General features: G+C 40.8%; 1 protein-coding gene across 1 annotated transcript in view; it reads right to left on the bottom strand.

The window, feature by feature from the left end:
• Nucleotides 1-10720, bottom strand: part of rnf41l (ring finger protein 41, like) — a 389670-nt gene that overhangs the window by 298671 nt on the left and 80279 nt on the right. The window lies entirely within an intron of this gene.

The following is a 10720-nucleotide window of genomic DNA, read 5'->3' as shown; positions in this document are numbered from 1 at the left end:
TCAGACTGATTCTAATCTAAAAAAATGGATTTACAGAATCTTACATGGATTCATGCAGTTTTTGAACGAAGTACTGACCCTCCGAACAGTAACCCACCCAGACCCATTCCTGTACCCTATATTCACTCCTGACTAATAACCTACACTATGGGCAATTTAGCATGGCCAATTCACCTAACCTGCACATCTTTGGATTGTGGGAGGAAACCAGAGCACCTGGAGGAAACCCACGCAGACACAGGGAGCATGCAAACTCCACACAGTCGCCTGAGGCTGGAATCGAACCTGGCTCCCTGGCACTGTGAGGCAGCAGTGCTAACCACTGATCTGCAGTGCCGCCCAATGCTTGGATGATTTTAAATGTTTATACAGAGGGGACATTTAAACATATAAGTTATGAATAGAAGTAGGTCATTCCTCTCCTCAAGCCTGTTCCAACATTCAATAAGATCATGGCTTGTTTGCTTGTCTTATGATTTCCATAGTTCCCATGTATTGCCGATTACATTTGACTCCCTTGCCTGAGAAGAATCTTCATACCTCTGCCCTAAAATTATTGAATGACTCCACTGCCACACTTTCTGAGGAAGAAAGTTCCAAAATCAAACAACAATCCTCAGAAAAGCATTTTTTCTCATTTCTGTACTAAAAAGGCGACCTCTAGTTTTTAAACAGGGTCCCCTAATTCTGAACTAACCCTCAAGAGAAAATATCCTTTCCGTACCCACCTTGTTAATACTACACAGGACCTTATATATTTGAATTAAGCCACGCTTCTGTCCTCTAATCTTTAGTGGAAACAAGCCCAGTGAGTCCCTCTCTCATAAGCTAACCTGTTTATTCCAAATATCAATTTAATCAACCTCTTGAAATGCCTCCAATTTACTTTCATTCTTCTTCAAATCAGGAGACCAAAATTGCACATAGTATTCAAAATGTAGTCTTACCGCTGATCTATATTACTAAAGCACAACATTTGTTTCAGCAATGTCCTTCAGCGAAGAAAATCTTCTATCCTTATCTAGCCCTATCTGCCCTACGTGTGACTCTAGAATCATAGCAATATGTTTGATTTTTCCCTTACAGCAAATAGGGATGGGTAATAAATGCAGGTCTAGTCAATAGCGTCCACATCCCACAAACAAATTTTAAAAAGAGTCACTTATCTATCAAATTTTATTAAGAAGATGTATATCTCTATGACTGTATGACTCGATTTTGTTTTGTTGGAGGCAACTACATAATTCCTGAAAATGGTGCAATGAATGTTGACAAAGAGAACAATGGAAAATATGTATTTACTGCATATTCTCACTCAGCAGTTAATGGCATCACCAGAGAAATTTATTATCTGTGCGATGAGTTGCTTTAATGGTAATGGATATTTCTGCAGAAATGGCTCAAGGATTTCTTTGGTTTGGTTTGGATATTTGCATTGGATAAAAACAATGACTGCAGATGCTGGAAACCAGATTCTAGATTAGAGTGGTGCTGGAAAAGCGCAGTAGGTCAGGCAGCATCCGAGGAGCAGGAAAATCGACGTTTCGGGCAAAAGCCCTTCATCAGGAATAGAGGCAGAGTGCCTGCAGGGTGGAGAGAGGCCGGGGGAATCTTCTGGAATGTTTGAAGAGCGCTGGTTATGGAGGGGAGGTAGATAAAAGTTTGTTGTACTTACACAGTATTTCAACACCGTCTCAAACATCAAAAACTGTAAGTATAACTTATACAAGTATAATGTATACAAAAATTGACAATTTATTAATAGTAATGTAACTTTAGCAGAACATAGATAAATAATAGGTAATCTAATTAATCTCTATGATCTCGAGCTTTGATCAAACCCCAACTCACATATAGATAGACACATGAAGGGATAAATGAAAAAAGAAAATAAAAGAATTATAATTTGTCAGAGGAACCTCGATTATCTGAATGACACGGGTGGGGAGTATTTTGTTCAGTTAATCAAATTCCAGATATTTGAAAGTTGGATAACATAGTTTAGCGGAGCATTAGAGCATTGTGATCTTGCCGGATAATCCAATATCCGGATAATCAAAAGCCGGATAATCAAGACTCCTCTGTAAACAGTTTCCAATGAATGATACGATGTCTTTATCAAATCCATAGACAATGGGGTGTTCACAGGCAAGTGGAATTGTATATCTTGTATTCTGAAGTCGCCATTTACTGCAAATGCTTTCAGCAGCCTCCTAGAAATGTTTACTTATTTCTTTCAGACCAGGATTTTTTTCTCAGAATCTTCAATAATTCAATGTCTGGAAAAAAAACCGACAGAGAAAGATAAAATAGCTCTGTCTGTAGAGATTTCCAAAAATTATTCTGCTTTCTGCCAGCCCAGTCAAAACCAATACTCTCTCGATTAACCAACTCAACATCCAACCAGCTGCCGACACTCAGCATAACAACAGCGCAGTGCTGATTCATTTATATTTTCATAGATCAGTAAATAAGTTGCATTATTTTTCAGCCCAGTTCCCAACAGAACTCATCTGACTTTGTTCTCTTCTCTTTAAAAACTGTTGGTCAAAGTTCAATTCTTAACTTCAATTCACGATTCCAAAGCAAAAAAATGAAAAAAACATTGAACAATTGGTTAAGCAACCATTGCTGGCATATTTCATTGGGCTTCCTAAGCTTATAATGGGTCACAAAAAAGAAAGAATCCATTGAGATTAGCTGTGATGGCATAAGAAATATGTGTTTTATTGCCAAGAGGAATTAATAGTCACCAGATCAAAAATACACTCAAGTAATTCAACAACAGATTGACTGAGATTTGCTGCCATTCATTGGTATTGCATTAAAGGATGGCCACACTAAAGGTTGGCCAAGCAAACATATTTTGAGTACCAACCGCATTTCCCATTCACAGATAACTTAGAATCATCCAGTACAGAAGTGGCCCTTGGGCCCATTGACTCTGCACAGTCACAAATGTGCTCTCAATCTACACTACTCCCATTTTACAATACTTGACCCATAGCCTTGAATGTCATGACATTTCAAGTGCTCATGCAAGTATTTTTTTAAAGGTTGTGAGGTTTCTTACTTCAACAATCCTCCCAGGCAGTGCATTCCAGATTCCCACCAGCCTTTAGGTGAAAAAAGTTTTCCTCAAATCCCCTACAAACCTCCTGTCTTTCACCTTAAATTAGTGACCCCCCTTATTATTGAACCATCGACTAAGGGAACAGCTGCTTCCTATCCACCTTGTTTATGCACCTCATAATCTTATGCACCTCAAATTGGGTCCCGCCTTAAACGTTTCTGCTCGAAAACAACCCAAGGTTATCCAGCCTCTCTTCAGAGCTAAGCTGCTTCATCCCAGACTATATCTTGATGAATCTCCTCTGCATCCCTTCCAGTGCAATTACAGCCTTCCTATAGTATCGTGACCAGAACTGCACACAGTACTCCAGTGTGGCCTCAGAAGTCCTGTACCGCTCCAGCATAATCTTATTGCCCTTATAATCTGTGCCATGACTGATAATAGCAGTTATCCCATATGCCTTCTTAACTACCTGATTAAATTGTCCTGTCACCTTCAGGGATTTGTGAACAAGCACTTCAAGCTTCCTCTGTTCCTCTGAGCTTCCTAATGCCCTGCCATGCATTGAGTACTCCCTTATTTGTTACTTCTGCCAAATTGTACACTTACACTTTTGCCACTTAGCCCATCTGCCACTGACCTGCTCATCTGACCAATCTGTCTATATCTTCCTGTAACCTAAGATCATCTTCATCATTCCACAGGACATTGGTATCCAGTCACACAAGCAGACTTCTACCTTCACCCTCTCTCCTACCACTAAGAAAATTTTGGATCCAAATTGCCAAGTTACTCCCATTTGCTGTTACCTTCTTTATCAATCTCCCAGTTGGACCTTGTCAATGGCTTTGTCAACATCAACTGCACTGCCTTCATCTGCAAACCACCTTGAAAACTTCAATCAGATTTGTTAGGCATGATCTCCCTCTGACAAAGCCATACCAATCATAACTGACCAAACCTTGACTTCCTTGAGTATGACAGGAGACTAGTTATTTCAGCTTGCTTTCGGGAAGCTGACCTGGAAAGGATACACCAGACATCTTCGGAGTCTCCAGGTGGACAGCTAACAGTGTGGTGACCAGAGAGCTCAGGCTAATAACTCATTATAAAATCTGCAAATGCACAGGATGGAAAAACAGTCTTAATCACAGAATAATATTCAGATATCAGAAACAGAGAAGTTTATGAGAAGATGCAGATGAGAAGAATAAATATGAGCTGTACAATCTAGTTGACCTCATTGATTATTCTTGAAGCGAAATGGTCAACACAGCCTCAAGAACAAATTGCAATTTCATTCAAATTTGTCAGATGTTAGAATGACACAACTGCACAAGGAATTTTCAATTCTTCACCTTCAAGGAAAATCTCAGTGACAGAACTAAGTCAGCAACAATCTTCAAGTAGTATTGCGAAGGATATGAACATGTTGGGTTTGTTCATAAGCTGGTCACAGAGAGTGAATGAAAATCTGTAACCTAAACTAAAATTAACCAAAAAAGTGTTTACATACTTCAACACAAATGTGGCAGCAAATTGACAATAAAGATTGGCTTAAATAGATTGAAGATGGGCTTCATATAATGTCTAGGAAGCCAACACTGAGGTGAAATGATTAATATTGACAGCTTTAAAAAAAATTCCATAGAAAGGGAGAAAGTAAACTATGAGAACAAACTAGAAAGCTATATAAAGCCAGAGACTATGAGTTTCCTTAAGTATATAATACATAAAAAAGGAGAGAGACAAAATGAACATTGGACCCCTACAGAATGAGGCTGAGAAAACAGTTATATGAAACCAAGAGAGTCTAGGACTGGAGGACATAATCTCAAATAAGGAGTCACACATTGAAAACAGAGATGAACAGGAATTTCTTCTCTCAGGTAGTGGTGAATTTGTGGAATTCTTTACTGTACAGCTTCGTCAAGGGGAAGTCATGACTGAAAATTCTGTCAGAATTCTTTGAGGAGATAATGAGCAATTTAGACAAAGGAGATCCAGTAGACACAACCTGTTTGGATTTCCAGAAGGCCTTTGACATAGAACATAGAACATTACAGCGCAATACAGACCTTTCGACCCTCGATGTTGCGCCACCCTGTTATACTAATCTGAAGCCCATCCCACCTACACTATTCCATGTACGTCCATATGTCTGTCCAATGATGACTCAAATGCACTTAAACTTGGCGAATCTACTACCGTTGCAGGCAAAGCATTCCATACCCTTACTAATCTCTGAGTAAAGAAACTACCTCTGACATCTGTCTTATACCTATCTCCCCTCACTTTAAAGTTGTGTCCCCTCGTGTTTGCCGTCCCCATACTTGGAAAAAGGCTCTCCCTGTCCACCCTATCTAACCCTCTGATTATCTTGTATATCTCTATTAAGTCACCTCTCAACTTTCTTCTCTCTAACAAGAACAGCCTCAAGGCCCTCAGCCTTTCCTCGAAAGGCATTTCTTCCATACCAGGCAACATCCTAGTAAATCTCCTCTGCACCCTTTCCAAAGCTTCCACATCCTTCTTATAATGCAGTGACCAGAACTGTACACAATACTCCCAAGTATGGCCTTACCAGAGCTTTGTACAGCTGCAGCATAACCTCCTGGTTCCGGAACTCAATTCCTCTACTAATAAAGGCCAAAACATTGTATGCCTTCTTAACAACCCTATCAATCTGGGTTTCCATCAAGGAGACTGCTAAATAAGATAAGAGCCTGTGGTGATAGGGGCAAGGTACAAGATAGCTGATTGATAGAAGGCAGAGAGTAGGGATAAAGGGGTCTTTTTCAGGATGGCAGTCAGTGACTAGTGGAGGTCCGCAGGAAACCATGGGACCACAAACTTTCATGTTATATATTAACAGTCTGGACAAAGGAACTGTGACTATTGTTGCTATGTTTGCAGGAAAGACAAAGATATGTGGAGAGACAGATACTGCTGAGGTGGCAGGGAAGCTACAGAAGGACTTGGATGGGCTAGAAAGAAATGGCAGATGGAATGCAATGTGGGAAATTGTGACATTATACACTTCTTTAGGAAAAATAGAAGTGTAGACTATTTTGTAGATGGGGAAAGGCTATGGTAATCTGAGTACTGGTTTAGGATTGTCTTAAAGTTAACATGCAGGTTCAATTAGCAATTAGGAAGGCAAATGCATTGTTGGCATTTATTTCAAGAGCGCTAGACTGCAAGAGCAGAGATACACTGCTGAGGCTGCATAAGGCTCTGATTACATTGCATTTGGCATATTGTGATGAGTTTTGGCCCCCCCCCCTATCTAGATAAAGATGGCATTGGAGGAGGTCCAGAGGAGGTTTACAAGAATAATCTGGGGGATGAAAGGCTAGCCAAATGAGGAGTGATTGAGGATTTTGGGTCTGTAATCGGTAGAATTTAGAAGGATGAGAGGGGGCCTGATGCAAGTTACAGAATACTAAGAAGCTTGGAGACATTGGATGTGGAGCAGATGTTTGCATTAGTAGAGGAGACTAGGACCTGAGGGCATAGCCTCAGAGTGAAGAGATCCTTTCAAATTGAGGTGAGGAGGAATTTCTTCAGCCAGAGGGTGGTGCATCTGCGAACTCATTGTCTCAGAGGGCTGTGGAGGCCAAGTCCTTGAGTGTAGTTAAGAAAGAGATAGATGTGTTCCTGACTGGTAAATGGATCAAAGGTTTAGATTAGATTACTTACAATGTGGAAACAGGCCCTTCGGCCCAACAAGTCCACACCGCCCCGCCGAAGCGCAACCCACCCATACCCCTACATTTACCCCTTACCTAACACTACGGGCAATTTAGCATGGCCAATAACCTGCACATCTTTGGACTGTGGGAGGAAACCAGAGCACCCAGAGGAAACCCACGCAGACACTGGGAGAATGTGCAAACTCCACACAGTCAGTCGCCTGAGTTGGGAATTGAACCCGGGTCTCTGGCGCTGTGAGGCAGCAGTGCTAACCACTGTGCCACCATGCCACCCACGAAGGGGAGAGGGTTAAGGGGAGAAGGAGGGGAATGAGGTTGAGAAACATGTCAGGTATGATCGAATGGTGTTGAAGGCTCAATGGACCAAATAGCCTCATGCTCTCCCTGTATCTTATGGTCTTCTGCAGGTGGCCATCGACAATGGGTCATTAAATATATTCAAGGCTGAGGTAGACAGTAAGAGAATCAAGGTTATGGAAATAAGGCATGAAAGTGGAGTTAAGAATGATCAGATCAGCAATGATTTCATTGAATGGTACAGCAGTCTCAATGGGCTGAATGACCTACTTTGCTCTTATGTCATATGGTATGTTCTCTGCAGCTGTGACTGTGTATTTACAGCCTAGTGTTAGGGTTAAGGGCATCTCCTCAGGGATAGAGAGAAAATTCAAGTGGGAGGGGAAAGCCCAAAATCTTGACATTCACTTGGTACCAAGTACATTCATAGGACTGGAAAGGAAGTTCAACCGAAATAATTTGAGCAGCTAGCAGCTAAGCTTAAAAACAGAATGTCTAAAGTTAGGATTAGGATTATGATTAAGATGGGGTTATGTTTAGATTTAGGGTTAGGATTAGGGTTAGGGTTAGGATTAAGTTTAGGGTTAGGATAGGAATAGGTTAAAGGTTTGGTGTCATGGCTTTCTCTGCCAGTCCTGCTGGAAGAGGATGCCAGTCCATTCATTCACCAGAAGCTTCAGGTCCCCCTCAGAGAATCATGGCTCCATTTGTCCCTTCTCAGACATCTTTTGACTGAATGTCCATCACTGAGCAGGGCAACTTCTTGTGCTCTGCAGCCTTTGGAGTGTAGCATGGGTGCTAGGCATTTTGATTTTTTTGACAGATGTCAACTGCATGACAAGTTGTAACAGGAACAGTGCATGGCATGGTGGACTAGAATTTGGCAGAGGAACATCATAGGAGTGTGGTGGGGAGCTCATCAGACAGGTTTGGTCAGAATTGGCAACTGATCTCATTAGGCCTTGCAGCAAGAAAACCCTCCAAAAACCTCACAAAACTGAGATTTAGCCAAAAGTAAGCAAAATTCATTCTGCACTTTACTTTTCATGTCCAAGTCCTGTCTTTGACACTGCAGTTTCCATAGTATAATTGAAATTGTATTTTGTGGGTAATTACCTTCATAAACTTCAATTGCTAACTTCAAAAGATAATAAAAAAGTGTTATATTCTCATGCAGTTGGAAGGCATCTTGAAAGAAATCCAAATTACTGTCTTGCGTCCTGATCCTGATTCAAAAGCGTTTAACCCTTTAAGAAACTGGCAGTACAATGTAACTGTTTTTCTTTATTAATCTGGCTGATAATATTTTATTGGCTGTTAACCATGAATTTAAATTCTGGCATGTTTCTGATGTCAAGAAGAAAACTGTTTTGTGATGGTACCTGTATGATTTGTCTATAGTGGACCCTGATTTGTGGAAGGTACAATATTATCTGGTAGTCAGTACATTAGTGGTATCTGATTTCCTCATTCACAATTACTATGACTCTGACCTTGGAAGCCACACAGGATTTTTGGTCAATGTCACACAATGTGTGTGCTAGTAACACACCTTTCACTATAGCAAAGACAAATTGCAGGACCAAAGTTCAATCAGTGCGCATTGAGATAACAATTCTGATTCAGAGTCTCATTATGAGATTAATATGTGTGTGCGTGTACCATTTTACAATTGACTTTTGATCCCCAATGTATAACAAAAAGTAACAAAATAAACTTTTGCTGGGTTAAATTCTGCACTTCATTTTATTTTTTTGAAAATGTATTCTATTTGATCTTTAGATTCCTAGTTATTGCAGAATCACTGAATCTTCCAATCTTATCCAATCTATCAAAGTGACTGAACTTCCTTATCCCTGGAACTATTCTCAAGTGCCTTTTCTTAATTCTAATGTTTTCACATATTTTCTAAACTATAGCACCCAGTATTAAATGCAATCTTCTAGGTGAGACTGTGTTATATTAAAAACCCACAAACACGAGGAGAATGTGCAAACTCCATACAGACAGTCAGCCAAGGCTGGAATTGAACCTGGGACCCTGGTACTGTGAGGCAGCGTGCTAACCACTGAGCCACTGTGCTATCACCACTGATCCAGAATCTATGTTATATTAAACCTGTGTTTAGTATAAGTTTAAGTCCACAGAGATCGAGTGACACAGTGGTTAGCACTGCTGCCTCACAACGCCAGAGACCTGGATTCAATTCCCGTCTCAGGTAACTGACTGTGTGGGGTTTGCACATTCTCCCCGTGTCTGCGTGGGTTTCCTCCCACAGTCCAAAAATGTGTGGGTTAGGTGAATTGGACATGCTAAAATTGCCCGTAGTGTTAAGTGAAGGTGGTAAATGTAGGGGAATGGGTCTGGGTGGGTTGCGCTTCGGCGGGTTGGTGTGGGCTTGTGGCCTGTTTCCACACTGTTAGTATCTAATATAAGATCAATGCTGGGACCACAACTACTTACACTATATATTAATGACTTGGAGGAAGGAAGTCAATGCACTGTAGCCAAATTTACTGACAACACAAAAAAAGGTGGAAAGGCAGGTTGTGAGAGGGATACAAACAGTTTACAGAGACATATTGATAGGTTAACTAAGTGGATAAAAAGTTGGTAAATAAAGTGTAATGTGGGAAAATGCAAAGTTATTCATTTTGAAAGGAATAACAAAAAGGACAAAACTGGAGAAAGCTGCACCGCAAAGGAACTTGGTACTGGTGCACAAAACACAAAGCTAGCACACAGGTACAGCAGGTAATCAGGAAGGTTACTGGATTGTTGGTCCTTATTTCAATGAGGTAGGAGTATAAGAGTAGGGACATCTTACTACAACTGTATAAGGGGCTGGTGTGACTATATCTGGAGTACTGTGAGATTTTTTAGTCCCCTTATTTAAGGAAATATTGTTGAGTTGTGTCACCATAGTCTTAACAGTTCATAAGGGCTGCTCTCTTATTAGAGATAAGCAACTGGTGGTGATTTAATCTGTGCGCCACTAGACCTCAGGTGAGGGAAGAGGTTGAGGAAGAAATGGTAACCTCAAACCAATGATGGGAATTGAACCCACACTGCTCTGCAAACCAACATTCCAGCCAATTGAACTAAACCAATTCCCAAGGAGGGATATCACTTCTTTGGAGGAAGTTCAGAGAAAGATCACTAGGATGGTCAGTGATATGAAGAGATTGTCCTATGAGCAAAGGCTAAACAGGTTGAGGTTCTACTTACTGGAGTTTAGAAGAATGAGAGGTGATCTCATTGAAACATAAAGGATTCTTAAGGGGTTAGACAGGGTAAATGCTTAGAGGATGTCTCCCCTCATGGGAGAGTCTCAGAAGAAAGAGACTTCAATTTAAGACTGAGATGAGGTGGAATTTCTTCTCTCAGAAGCTTGTAATCTTTGAAACTCCTTGCTATAGAGAGCTATGCTGGCAGAGTCTTTGTGTGTATTTAAGGTCGAGATAGATAGATTCTTGACCAGTAGGGGAATCAAGGGTTATGGGGAAATACAGAAAAGTGGAAGGGAGGGATGTTGTTGGATCAGCCATGATCCTATTGACTGGAGGAGCAGGCTCAAGGAGCCAAAAGGTCTACTCCTGTTCTTATTTCTTATTGTCTTATGGTCTTAACAGAC

Source organism: Chiloscyllium plagiosum, unplaced genomic scaffold (assembly GCF_037043375.1).
Source record: "Chiloscyllium plagiosum isolate Xiang-an unplaced genomic scaffold, Cpla_swu_hap1 HiC_scaffold_4, whole genome shotgun sequence".
Classification (NCBI taxonomy): Eukaryota; Metazoa; Chordata; class Chondrichthyes; order Orectolobiformes; family Hemiscylliidae; genus Chiloscyllium; species Chiloscyllium plagiosum.
Note: the sequence above shows the minus strand (reverse complement) of the source record. Positions and strands in the feature narration are given on the sequence as shown.